At 39.1% G+C, this 13,237-nt stretch overlaps 2 long non-coding RNA genes across 3 annotated transcripts in view; both read right to left on the bottom strand.

Annotated features, from left to right (window-relative positions):
- Positions 1-13,237, bottom strand: part of LOC144990399 (uncharacterized) — a 108,448-nt gene that overhangs the window by 57,485 nt on the left and 37,726 nt on the right. The window lies entirely within an intron of this gene.
- Positions 1,485-3,563, bottom strand: LOC144990395 (uncharacterized). 2 transcript variants are annotated; one of them, XR_013654390.1, is made up of 5 exons: positions 3,289-3,563; positions 2,933-3,020; positions 2,379-2,559; positions 2,169-2,299; positions 1,485-1,992 (listed from the first exon to the last, which is right to left on the bottom strand). It is a non-coding gene; the product is annotated as an uncharacterized LOC144990395 (long non-coding RNA). The 2 variants fall into 2 exon arrangements; XR_013654389.1 differs by lacking the exon at positions 2,933-3,020 and having other exon boundaries at positions 3,289-3,551.

Below are 13,237 nucleotides of genomic sequence, written 5' to 3'. Positions count from 1 at the left end.
CTGCATATCTGCTCGTTTTCGGTTTGATCCCATGAAAAACGGTTGAATTATTGCCAGGAACATGGACAGATTCATATATAAAGCTATTTTTAGTAAGGTAGAAGAGAAAACTACAGAAAAAAAATGCCTCCTCGCAAGAGCCCGTAAATCGTTCAGCGGCACAAAAAGTAAATATTGCAATGGACTAATGACTTGAGGGTTTATTTATCAACAAATACATAAAATTTACACCAATGTGTTTATAATTTTATTATTTTTAAATCAGCCACGTTTTCCATGATCAGAACACAGCAGATTCATAAATAGTCTTCATAAAATGTTCATATTTATTATATTTTTACTTTGACAAATGGGTGTCATTCTCCGCGTTAAATAGAAGTAGTTCCCCTCCAGACCAGGTGGTGGCGGTAATGCGCCACTTTGTTTTCGTGCCAAGCGCTATTTGAAAACACCCGAAAGAGAAAACTAGTGAGCACGGGTGTCCGAATTGCTTTGAAAATTCAGGCTGTGTCCGAATTACCGCCCTAACCCCTAACTACTAAAACCCTATATAGTGTGGCACTATATAGTTCTCTATATAGTTTTCTGAATTTTCAAAGCAATTCGGACACCCGTGCTTACTAGTTTTCTCTTTCGGGTGTTTTCAAATGGCGCTTGGCACGAAAACAAAGTGGCGCATTACCGCCACCACCTGGTCTGGAGGGGAACTACTTCTATTTAACGCGGAGAATGACACCCATTTGTCAAAGTAAAAATATAATAAATATGAAAATTTTATGAAAACTATGAATCTGCTGTGTTCTGATCATGGAAAACGTGGCTGATTTATAAATAATAAGATTACAAACACATTGGTGTAGATTTTATGTATTTGTTGATAAACCATCAAGTCATTAGTCCATGGCAATATTTATTTTTGTGCCGCTGAACGATTTACGGGCTCTTGCGAGGAAGCATTTTTTTTCTGTAGTTTTCTCTTCTACCTTACTAAAAATAGCTTTATATATGAATCTGTCCGTGTTCCTGGCAATAATTCAACCGTTTTTCATGGGATCAAACCAAAAACGAGCAGATATGCAGGATCACAGGGCGGCAAGGAGAAGGAACAGACGTCTCAGAAGATTTACTCTAGATGCCCCTGACCAGACATGAACAACTTGTGAGTTAAACTTTTTTTATTAGTTCAATTTAAGCATTTGTTACTAATTGTGCTCAAGGTTAGACAGTCTGCTGGGTAAGACTTTTTAACATTATTTTTCAAACACTGGACTATGAACTGTATAGTCTAACTACATGAAACACTTGTGAGATCAAAGTTTAGTATTTTTTATTCAGAGTTAAACCATATCACTTGTTTTAAACAAAAATAATATAATTTTTAAATATTTATATAAAAATCCAAAAACCCAGCCAAAAAAAACACGAGATTTTCCAGCATTTATAAATACGTCATAAACTAAAATGTAAGACATCAGAATAAAATGAAACATTAAAAAAAAATCAGATTTAATTTTCTCAATGAAATAATTATTTTTCTATTTTACAGGGTCTTCCACGTCTCTACTGCTTTGCCAACATAAAGGTGTCTGTCGTGGCCCTTCACGCTGACGCTCAGTCCGACACAAGACCAGACCGGCAGACCCGCAGATCGGTTGACCCGCAGGACCAATGAGCATCTGGTGGAGCAGCTTCGGGTTCCTCACACTCTGGGGGGGGGCACAGGAGACTGAGGTCCTGGTGTTTCTTTTCTGGCTGGCGTGTGGCACATCTTACGGTGTGGTAACCAGGGCCTTTGACACGCCACGGTCCACTGTGAGCGATGTTGTCCACAGGACGGCAGACCGCATCCTCCAGCTGATGAGCAGGGTCACCCAGCATCCAGTGGGAATGAACTGCCATTAGTCACATCAGGTTTTTTAGCAGCTCGCTTGGTCTTCCACCTTCCAAAAGGTCGTGGGGAACACTGATGGCTGCCACATAAGAATAAAGGCCCTAAAAGAAAATGCAGCTTGTTATTTTAACAGGAAGCTTTTTTATTCCATTCAACTGCAGGCTGTACGTGAATCTAATGCCAAATTTATAGATATTTTTGTTGGGAATCAAGGATCAGTCCACAGTTCACAGGTTCTACGTAAAAGCCCAATTTATGTAAATAAAACATTACCCACCTGAAGGATCCTTTTGGGTGACGGTGGGCATCCCTGCATTGCTCATCCCATCACGCTGCTGACACCCTACAGGGAACCCATGAGGAATGCGGTTCAGGCCCGTTACAACCAGCACCACGCCAAGGCATGCTCTGTGGTGGAGAGAGGATTTGGCATTATGAAGATGAGGAGGAGAGCAATATTTCTGAGGGCACTGGAAGTAAAACCAACCTTTGCAATGAAAATCATTGCCTGCAGTTCAGTTCTGCACAATCTGTGCATCATCAAGGGGGACTGCTTGGAGCCACAGATGTTGAGCCACACCAGGAACCAGTAGGACGGGTAAAGTGGCGTCCGTCTGCGAGGACAAATCTCTGCTTTCCTTTCAGCTCCAACTGTGACACACATGACTCTAGAAGACCAGGATTATTGTTAAGATGTATAAAAATAAATGTTAACATATAAAAACGAAAATGTAAATATGTACATTTGGTATTTATATGAAAATCCTTTTGAGATTGTTAAAAATGGCTCAGATTTAAATAAGACATGTAAATAATTCATTTTTGTTCCTGCATTTATTAAACAAATTGCAAAAACAACGACGACGTTACATTTTGTGAACAATATTTTAAACTCAGGTAAGCTTAACAGACTCTCCTGTCACTCTTTGTCCCTTCGATGCTCTTTCCTCGTCTCCTCTTTCAACAACAACCTTTACCCCAACATAACAACGATTACAGTTTAATGATAAATAAATACAAATCTGATCAAGTGTCTCTCACTCCCATCCGGCACGAGCTTGCCTGAAAACAAACAGGCTATCTTTCTCCATCCACAGATGGATCAGATTTTCCTTATCCTCGTCTGTCCCTACATATATAAACACATTTAAAAAAAAATGTGTTAATAACTTATTACTACGGTTAGAACTCACTCATTTTTTTATGTAATATCAACAGCGTTTGTTTTTAGCATTCGGCGCTAATTCGCGCTAGCGTTAGCTTTAGCATTACCGAAATTGATGAGCTTCCAAACAATGTAGATAGTCGATTGAGGAATATAACATATTAAACACATCATCTTACGTATTTACAATTATATTTTACAACAGATACTTGATACTTTTAAATATACTTACATTTTTAAGTCCTCTTTCTCGCGCAACCGTCCGCCATCTTCGAATAATTCAAGCGCAGTGTATTGTGGGTCACACGCAATGCATTCTGGTATGAACGCAGTGCATTCTGGGCAATATTCGCCGATCGAGTGAGCATCGATCCACACTGGTTTTTCGTAGAGAATTCTGGGAAATTTCTAGTGCACATGATTTTTGAACTGTAGATTCGGACAGCACTACAAAATTGCGACCGCACTATATAGTGCACTATATAGGGATTGGGGCGGTAATTCGGACACAGCCTCAGAGAACTATATAGAGAACTATATAGTGCCGCACTATATAGGGTTTTAGTAGTTAGGGGTTAGGGCGGTAATTCGGACACAGCCCTTAAGCTCCCCACTTCCCATGAGCCTTAGGGGCTGAAGGCGGGGCTAACCCCCCAGGTCGCTACAGTATCAACAAAAGATGCACGTTTTTGTGCTCTATTAGCCGACGTCAATGAGACGATAATAGAGAGATATAAAGGATTAATGACTCACCGATGAACCGCCTGCCGAGTTTGCTGCCATCTTTTGGACTTTTTTTTTTTATTTATAGAACACAATACAAAACAATACCAGAACATTTACATAAAACTTACAAAATATGGCGAATACAAAAGAGAATACTACTATTTGAAAGGAAGCAAAAAGAAAAATTCTTATCAGTGTGCAAACATAAACCTATTTATATTCATAATCATACAGAAATTAGGGACAAGTATTACATAAGTAAACAACAATTTCAGAGTTGGATAGTGTTACAAAATGCAGGGGAGTACAAAATATAAATAAACTGTCTTAGACATTGGGAATATCACTCAGGGTGTCATAAATTGTTATGGCTTTAGGTGAGTAGATTAACTTTATGGATTTTAAGTATAAATTGACCTCATTATTAAAGAAGTTAAAGCTGGGGTGGCATTTCTGTAACCTATTTTTGTGTATAAAAAACTTGGCTAAACATAACACAGTATTGATACATAAATTATTTACATTGTTGTGTAGTGACAGGCCAAAGATTATGACTTCTTTGGAAAAGAAGTCCATGATGAATGGAAATTTATGTCTTAACCATTTGTAAACATCCAACCAAAACACTTGTACATCATCACACAGGAAAAATATGTGGTCGATGTCTTCAACAGCAGTTTGGCAGAAGGAACAGCTGTTGTCATCAATGTTGAAACGTAATCTAAGTAGTTCTTTTGAAGGATAAATATCATTCATAATTTTGAAGTGTGTTTCTTTAACTTTTGAGGGAATAGGAAGTTTCATGAAATCGGTTCTTAATTTAGTAATAACATTTTGTTCAAATTTCTGCAGTATATTCTTTTTGTTCTGTCGACCAGGAAAAAACCTTTCAATGAACCAATTTCTGATAAAACAGTTATTACATTTTCTGTCCATTAGAGGGCATCCATCAATTGACAATGTGGCTAACTGTGGTTTTATCATTACATGTGTCATTGTGTTCCTTGTTAGAAATACAAATTCTCGAGGAAGAGAATTGCGTACTTTTAAAAATTCTGAAATAGGAGGATTAAAGTTATGTCTTAAACAAAATTGCTCATAATCTAATATATTTCCCTCCGTATCCATCAGATCAAACACCGACCAGACACCATTGCCAAACCATTCAGCACAAAACAAAGATTTGTTTCTGTGGAGGATGTATCTGTTGTTCCAAATAATATTTGAGTGTGGCGAGAAATTATGCACATACAATATTTTCCAGTATAGCAGAATTTGTTTGTGGAACTCTGATAATGCCATAGGGAGCTTATTAATGTCAAAATCACTAATAAGCAACCCGCTTAAATTGTTAAATAAATAATTTGGGACACAAAACCAGAAGGATTGGTTGAGTTTGATCCACGATTTCAACCAGTTTATTTTCAGGGTTCCGTTAAGACAGTCAAAATCAATAACTTTGAGACCCCCATCCTTAAATTCTTTGACCATATATTTTTTTTTCATGTAATGAGGCTTGTTTCTCCAAATAAAGTTAAAAGTCATCTGGTTGATGGATTAGATCATTTTGTTTGGGATGGCATACATCTAGACAAACCCTCCATCTTTGTCAGATAGATCCGACCCAGCAGCGATATGTCTCTTTGGAGCCACATGTTCAACCTCGTCTTACATTCATCAAGTTTTAAACCCACATTCCTTGATTGGCTTATTTTTTGGTCTTTGTTGATATAGATGCCCAAGTATTTAACTTCTGATTTAATGGGGATATGATTGATTTCTTTTAAAGGTGTGTCGTGAATAGCCAAAAGTTCACATTTCTTTAAATTTAAGTTTAACCCTGATGCTTTGGAAAAGTATTTTACTTTTTCAATAGCTGCTTTAATTTGATGCTCATCTTTTAAAAACAGTGTTGTGTCGTCTGCTAGCTGGGTAATAATGATCTCTGTGCCCAAGACATTTAACTTTTTGATTTCACTACAATTCTTAATATAAATGGCCAACATTTCAGTGGCTAATAAGAACAGATATGGAGAGATGGGACAACCTTGAGGGATCCCTACATCAACTTTGAAACTTGGGGTGGTGCCATTAGGAAGGATAACACAGCTGTTGATATTCTGATATAGACCATAGATCAGGTTTCTAAATTTAGTACCAAAACCAAACTTTTCCAGTGCTGTCATTATAAACGGATGCTCCACTGAATCAAAGGCCTTGTAAAAATCCAGAAAGAGATTAAAACCATTATCTTTTATAAGGTGTCGGTATTCAATGATGTCCATAACCAGTCTTATATTATTATGAATTGAACGGCCCTTCAGAAAACCAGATTGCGTTTCCGCAATAAGTTCTGAAAGTCCCGTCTGGAGACGAGAAGCGAAAATGTACGTTAATAATTTGTAGTCTGAATTTCTTAAGGTGATAGGTCTTCTGTTGTCTATAAATCTAGGATCCTTGTCAGGTTTTGGGATAGAAACTATAATCCCATGTTTCATTGTGGTTGGAAGTGTGCAAGTTTCAAAGATTTCCAAAAAGACTTGATACAGCAAATTTCTGATATCTTCCCAAAAGTGTCTATAAAAGTCGCCTGTGAGCCCATCTGAACCAGGAGATTTATTGAGAGAGAGTCGACTAATGACAGCATCAAGCTCAGATATTAAAAGTTGTTTATCGCATGTTTGTTTAAAATTGTCGTCTATTTTGGGGATGTGTTGCGTAAACTTTTTTATAAAGTTGTCACAGTCTGTCCTTGAAAATTTAGAGCTGTAAAGGTGGCTATAAAATCTGTAAATTTCTGAGGATATAGCCTTTTCATCAGTAATTTCCATATCACTCACTAGAAGTGACTTTAGGCTGTTCCTTTTTTGCCTTCTCTTCTCCAGGCTGCAAAAATATGCTGAATTTTTTTCGCCCTCTTCTATCCATCTGGCTCTGGATCTGATGTATGCTCCTCGGGCTCTCTGAGTATAAAGCTCATCTAATTTAGATTGTAGGTTTAATATCTGTTGTCTTTCATCCTCAGACGGGTTAGGTTTACAACAAAGATCATTCAGCTGTTTTATTATGTCCAGCTCTTTTTTATCCAGATTTGATTTTAACTTTTTACCAAATGAAATTGAGAGTTTACGAATTCTGTATTTAAGGTATTCCCATTTTCTGACTGGGGAATCAAGTTCCTCAGATGTCTCTATTTCTGAAATAAGTGATTTAATTTCTTGGCAATAATCAATATTTTTAATAAGGCTGGAGTTGAATTTCCAGTACTTATTCAAGTACTTTATACTGTTTTTGGGTTTAATGTACAAGATTACGCTACAATGGTCTGTTAGCGGTGCTGCTGATATGTTACATTTAACTTCGTGACATTACAAGTGATTTGAAATTAACCAATGATCAATTCTTGATTTTAACTTATAATTGGAATTGAACCATGTGAACTGAATCATACCTGGATTAAGGTGTCTCCATGTGTCAGTTAAGCCTTGACCGTCGCAGAAATTGTTAAATGTTCCATTAGGGTTAGTGGAATCAAAATTAGAGAGAAATCTGTCCATCCAGTCATCTTGCACTAGATTCAAGTCCCCTCCCACAATGATATTATTAGATGAATATGCTAATCTGAGTTGGTCCAACTGTAATGAAATTTGCTCCAATAAATTTTTATTCTCTTTGATGTTATTGTAGCCATATATGTTAACCAGGATGAATTTCAAATTATCAATATCTACTATAATGATCAGCCAGTGACCGTGTTCATCTGCTATATGGGACACAATCTTGCCTTGGAAGTTTTTGAGAAGTATAGCGACCCTTGCCGATCTGGTATTGCTATGGCTGAAAAAAACCTTGCTGAGACCAAAATGATTTATCTTCATTTGTAGAGTGCGTTTCTTGTAAAAAAACAAAATCAACATTCTTCCCTTTACAAAATAAAAAAAAGCTTTTTCTCTTTGTTAGATCTCTTAGACCTCTTGCATTTAAAGAAAGTAAAGAAGTACCTGTTTTAGGGTGCAACATGTAACAAAAAGGCAAACTTAACAGACCTAAATAAGGCTGAAAGTATTACTGAACAAAAACTTTTAAGCAACAAAACCTTGAATTTACAATAACCATCTTAACTAAATAACTCGTAAGACTAACTAAAGTCATGGAGTGACTCTCTGACCATTAATGAAAGCATAAGGACCTCGAAACATTGTCTTACAACCATTCCTTCTCGCCTGCTCAACTTTAGGCCACACCGCTTTCCTTGCCTCTCTGTCTTCTTTGATGAGGTCTTCTGCAAAGCGAATGTTGAGGTCTCGACAGACAGGATGGTGTTTAGTCATTCGCCACAGCTCGTCTCTGTATCTCCTTCCTGTAAACTGAATGATGATTTGACGAGGGCGGTTGACATCAGTTTGGCCCAGCCGGTGTACCGTGTCCAGAATGTTGTCCACTTTCTCTGTCCAGGGTGGTGCAATTTTTGTGATGAGATCTGCCACAATTCCTCGAGTGTCTTCCCCTTTCTCTTCTTTAACACCATTCAGTCTCAAGTTCCATCTTCTCTTGTATCTTTCCGATTCCAATGTTTTCTTTTCCATCTCTGATGCTCTCTGCTCCAACTCCACATTTTTCTCTTTCAGACGTTTCACTTCTTCTTCCAACTTTTTATTTCTGTCTTTACATTCTTTGATTTCAGCAAAGTTAAACTCCACGGCTTTGGCGATAGCGGATATAGTCAGAGTGTTTTGCTGCAGCTCCGACTTAAAGTCCGTCATCATGCTTTTGAGGCTTTCAATTGCAGCCAAGATTGCGGCGTTTGAGGCTTCTCCTGGTCTGAGAGAGCAGGTTTCATCTGGTTTTGGCTTTTTTTGTGGCGCTGCTGGTTTCAAAGGTGATGCCACGTGGATTTTGGCCCCTTTGCATTTGTTTCCATGTCCTCAGGCGTGCAGTAGTCATGTGGAAACAGCATTTTGGCTCTAGCAGCATTAGCTGTAGCTTTAGCATTGGGTTTATTAGCCATGCTCGTATTGTTGTTGGGCATGTTAGACAATATTCAGTTGGCTCAAAGCTTGCTTTATTTTATCTTGACATCCAGCGGAGAGTCGGTTTTATAAGTATTCCGTCTTAAAGTAACGTTTTCAAGGTTATGTTGCGCAGGACGCTAACCGGACGTTTGCTCCCATCGCCATCTTGCCGGGACTCCCATCTTTTGGACTTCTGTAAAACGTACCGAACGCTGACGTCTTGTCGTTCTCATGACTTGATTGGCTGGATATCGATGTGTTCTTAGATCGACTAGTTGTGCTAGAGGCACAAAAGAAGCAGCATCTTCCCCGTCGAAATTTTTTACATTGAATTTTTGGGAGATCAAAATGTTAGGGTTAAAAAATATTTAGAATGAAAATTCAAGGGTTATAAAAATTCAGAATGAAAATTTAAAGGTTATAAAAATTCCGAATGAAAATTGAAAGGTAAAAAAAATTCCGAATCTGATGGCACAGAAAAAACTTTGGCACAGAAAAACTCTCCCAGGCAGCGAGAGAGACAACGGCTGCGAGAGAGCCAACAGTTACTATTATTACTAAAGAAAAAATACCACCCCGGTCCACGGTAAATGTGTCTTTCGTTGCACCTCAACCCCCCCCATATACACACAGGTCCGCAGTAAACGTGTCTTACATTGCAACTCAATTCCCCCCCCCCCGGTCCTGTGTGTGTTTGGTCCTGTGTGTGTGTCTGTGGTCCTGTGTGTGCCTTTGGTCCTGTGTGTGTCTCTTTGGTCCTGTGGTTGTCTTTGGTCTTGTGTGTGTCTTTAGCGGGCGGAAGTGTCACTCATACGTTGCGGGATTGGTCAGAAATTCAGCGGGCGGGAGCGGGATGAAGAAAATATTCCCGCACAGGGTTCTACTGTGTGTGTTTCTGGTCCTGAGTGTGATGTCCTGTGTGTGTTTGGTCCTGTGTGTGTCTTAAACTTTTAAGAGGGATTTGATTATTTAGAAACCTGTTATTTTGTAAATCCTGTTTAGGTCTTATAAACTATTAAAAACTAAATTACAGAACTCATCACGGGGATTACTCCAAACATAAATGTGTGTGTGTTTCTGGTCTTGTTTGTGCGTCTTTGGTCCTGTGTGCAGTGGCGGTTCTACACTGACTTACTCCCTGGGCGAGTAACCCCCCCAGCCCCCCCCCCCCCCCCCCCCCCCACGCACACATACAAAATTTGACAACATCCTGTTGTGTTCCCTATCTTCTATTTAGCCATTTTACACAAAAAATGCATGACTTTTCTAGACTCGTATTACAGGGGGGTCAAACTCAGTCACACAGGGGGCTAAGTTAAAAACACGCTTAAGGTTTTGGGCCGAAGAAGATAAACATTTACTGAACACACTAAAGCTAAACGTTTAAACCTTTTAAACTGAACTTTTTGAACATAAATATGAATAAAAACAGGAACACAAGTTAAACCTTAAATAACTTGTAATATTTTGCTATCCATAGAAATATATTCTGTCAAAATTATACAGATATGAACATGCTGCAGAAAAAAACAAAGAAAGCCTGGAAATATTAATAAGAAATTACAAATCAAATAATTCCGTTTTTTTTTTTTTTGCTCTTTTATCATTTTTTAGAGCATTTTTTTAGAGCTGGACTCCTGCTTCATTTTTAACAATAATTTCTTAATGTGTGACGCCCTGTGTGTGTCTTTGTGAAACATATCAGAGGGATAAGATCTAAAAAAAAAACTTCTTGTGATTAATATGTTTAGGTCTTATAAAACATTAAAGACTAAATCATAGAACTCATCAGTGGGATTACTCCAAAAATATTTGGCATTTCCCTAAATTTGTGCAACACCAACAGTAGAAATCCTCCAAAAAAACTCAATCCATAAAAAATGGTCTGCCCACACCACCCCTCCCCTTCCCTCTGACACACGCGGCTCCGTCTCTATGACGGGAGGCGCAGCTGCGGCCCAGAGTTGATTGTCAGATAGAAAAAGACTCCCAATCACCTGTTAGTGTGATTCAGCCAGCCACCGGCGAGTTGCGCCCCCCTCTCGAGTTTTTTGACTAATGTTCCAAAGACTACCGCAAAGAGGTGTGGCCGCAAGCGTCCTGCAGCAGAGGTTGTCACGTGCGTGTCGGGTCTGCCGTGTCATAGCAAGAAATTGTGGGAAATAATCCCCATTGCCTGCTTTTGTCGAAATTGGGTTGAGCACGGGTGTTTGTTCTGCCTTATTTCTTTTCATGTGCCTGTTTTACGTTGTTTCACTCTGAGTTATTTCATCTTTTTTTTTTTTTGCACCATAAGTGTGAAGAGCAAATAGGATGAAGACATTCTTAATAGTCTGATGTGTCAAAATAAAAGTGTTCAGTGTCGGCAGCTGAAGCAATTTCAAATTAAAAGCTTCAAGCTTCCTCTTTGAATATCGTAGCACAATATGAGTGACACGGCAAATGCCGCCCCCTATGAAGTGCCGCCCTGGGCGACCGCCCACATCAAAAACCGCCACTGCCTGTGTGTGTGTCTTTGGTCCTGTGTGTGTGTGTCTGTAGTCCTGTGTAAGTCTTTAGTCCTGTGTGTCTTTGGACATGGGTGTGTGTCTTTATTCTTGTGTGTGTCTTTTGTCCTGGGTGTGTCTCCGGTCCTGGGTGTGTCTCCGGTCCTGTGTTTGTGTGTGGTCCTGTGTGTGTTTCTGGTCTTGTGTGTGTGTTTCTGGTCTTGTGTGTGTGTCTTTGGTCCTGTGTGTGTGTCTCTGGTCCTGTGTGTGTGTCTTTAGTCCTGTGTGTGTGTCTTAAGTCATGTGTGTCTTTGGTCCTGTGTGTGTGTCTCTGGTCCTGTGTGTGTGTCTTTAGTCCTGTGTGTGTGTCTTAAGTCATGTGTGTCTTTGGTCCTGTGTGTGTGTCTCGGGTCCTGTGTGTGTGTCTCTGGTCCTGTGTGTGTGTGTTTGGTCCTGTGTGTGTGTCTTTAGTCCCCACTTATGCTAACTATCATAAATCCAGGATTTCGGGGAAAGGAGGTGGTTTGGCAGTGATATCAGTCTAGCTTACTTCTCAGCCCTAAAGTTAAAAATACTTATAATTCATTTGAAAGCATCATATTGTCTATAAATCACCCAAACAGGAAGACTCGAAAACCTGTTTTATTCATCATTATCTATCGCCCCCCCGGCCCATATTCAGAATTTTTAACTGAGTTTTCCGACTTCCTATCGATTATTGTCTTAGATTCTGATCAAACTATAATAATAGGGGATTTTAATATTCATGTTGATGACCCCAGTGACTGTCTGGGAAATGCTTTTGCAGCTTTATTAGATGATGTTGGTTTCACCCAAAGTGTGAATGAACCCACTCACTGTCATAAGCACACCCTGGACCTTGTTTTAACCCATGGTATAGAGATTGACCAGCTGAGTTTCCTTCCTCTTGACCCCATCATTTCTGATCACTTTCTGATTACCTTCCAGTCTACATCAGAACATGCTGCTGCCCCAGTGAGTAAGAAACAGCTTAGAAGAACCTTAACTGACCGTTCTGTGTCCAGCTCCCATAGCATCAGTCCTAGTATAAATGACCACTTTGTTAATGATGCCTTACAAGCCCTCAGGAGTACACTCGATGTTGTTGCCCCCTTCAAACCTAAATTCATCAGACAAAACCGAGTAGCACCGTGGTTTAACGCTGAAACTCGTTCTCTTAAACAAGAAACCCGTAAGTTGGAAAGAGAATGGCGCCGCTCCGGTTCAGAGCAGTCTCTGAATATCTGGAAACTTAGCCTATTAAATTATAAAAAAGCTCTGCGTAGAGCTAGAAGCCAGTACTATTCAACCTTAATATCAGAGAATGGAATTAATCCAAGATTTCTTTTTAGCACTATTGCTAAATTATTTCGCAGTCAGAGCTCATTAGAACCACATGTTCCTCTTTCTCTCAGCTCTGATGATTTTCTTACATTTTTCGATAGTAAAATCTCAAATATTAGACATAAGTTAAATCAAGTTATTCCTACCATCAGCCTAGTTGGTAGAAGTGGAGGCATCCATAGAAACCTCTGTAACATTAGACTGCTTCACTGCTGTGGATCAAGCGGAAATAACATCAATTATTACGTCCTCCAAATCCTCAACGTGTCTGTTAGACCCAATTCCCACTAGACTTTTTAAAGAAACTTTTCCCCTAATTAATGATTCCATATTAACAAGGATAAATACCTCTCTGGAAACGGGTTACGTGCCACAGTCTTTTAAATATGTAGTTGTTAAACCTCTTCTGAAAAAGCCCAGTTTGGATCCTAGCATCTTGGCCAACTATAGACCAATATCAAACCTCCCCTTTATTTCTGAAACCCTAGAAAGAGTTGTAGTTAAGCAGCTTTACTGTCACCTACAGGACAACAGCCACTTTGAAGACTTTCACTCGGGGTTTAGATCCCACCACAGTACGGAAACTGCACTA

Source organism: Oryzias latipes (genome assembly GCF_053564925.1).
Source record: "Oryzias latipes strain Hd-rR chromosome 1 unlocalized genomic scaffold, Olatipes_Hd-rR_3.1 chr1_Y".
Taxonomy (NCBI): Eukaryota; Metazoa; Chordata; class Actinopteri; order Beloniformes; family Adrianichthyidae; genus Oryzias; species Oryzias latipes.
This window is presented reverse-complemented; position numbering and strand designations above follow the sequence as displayed.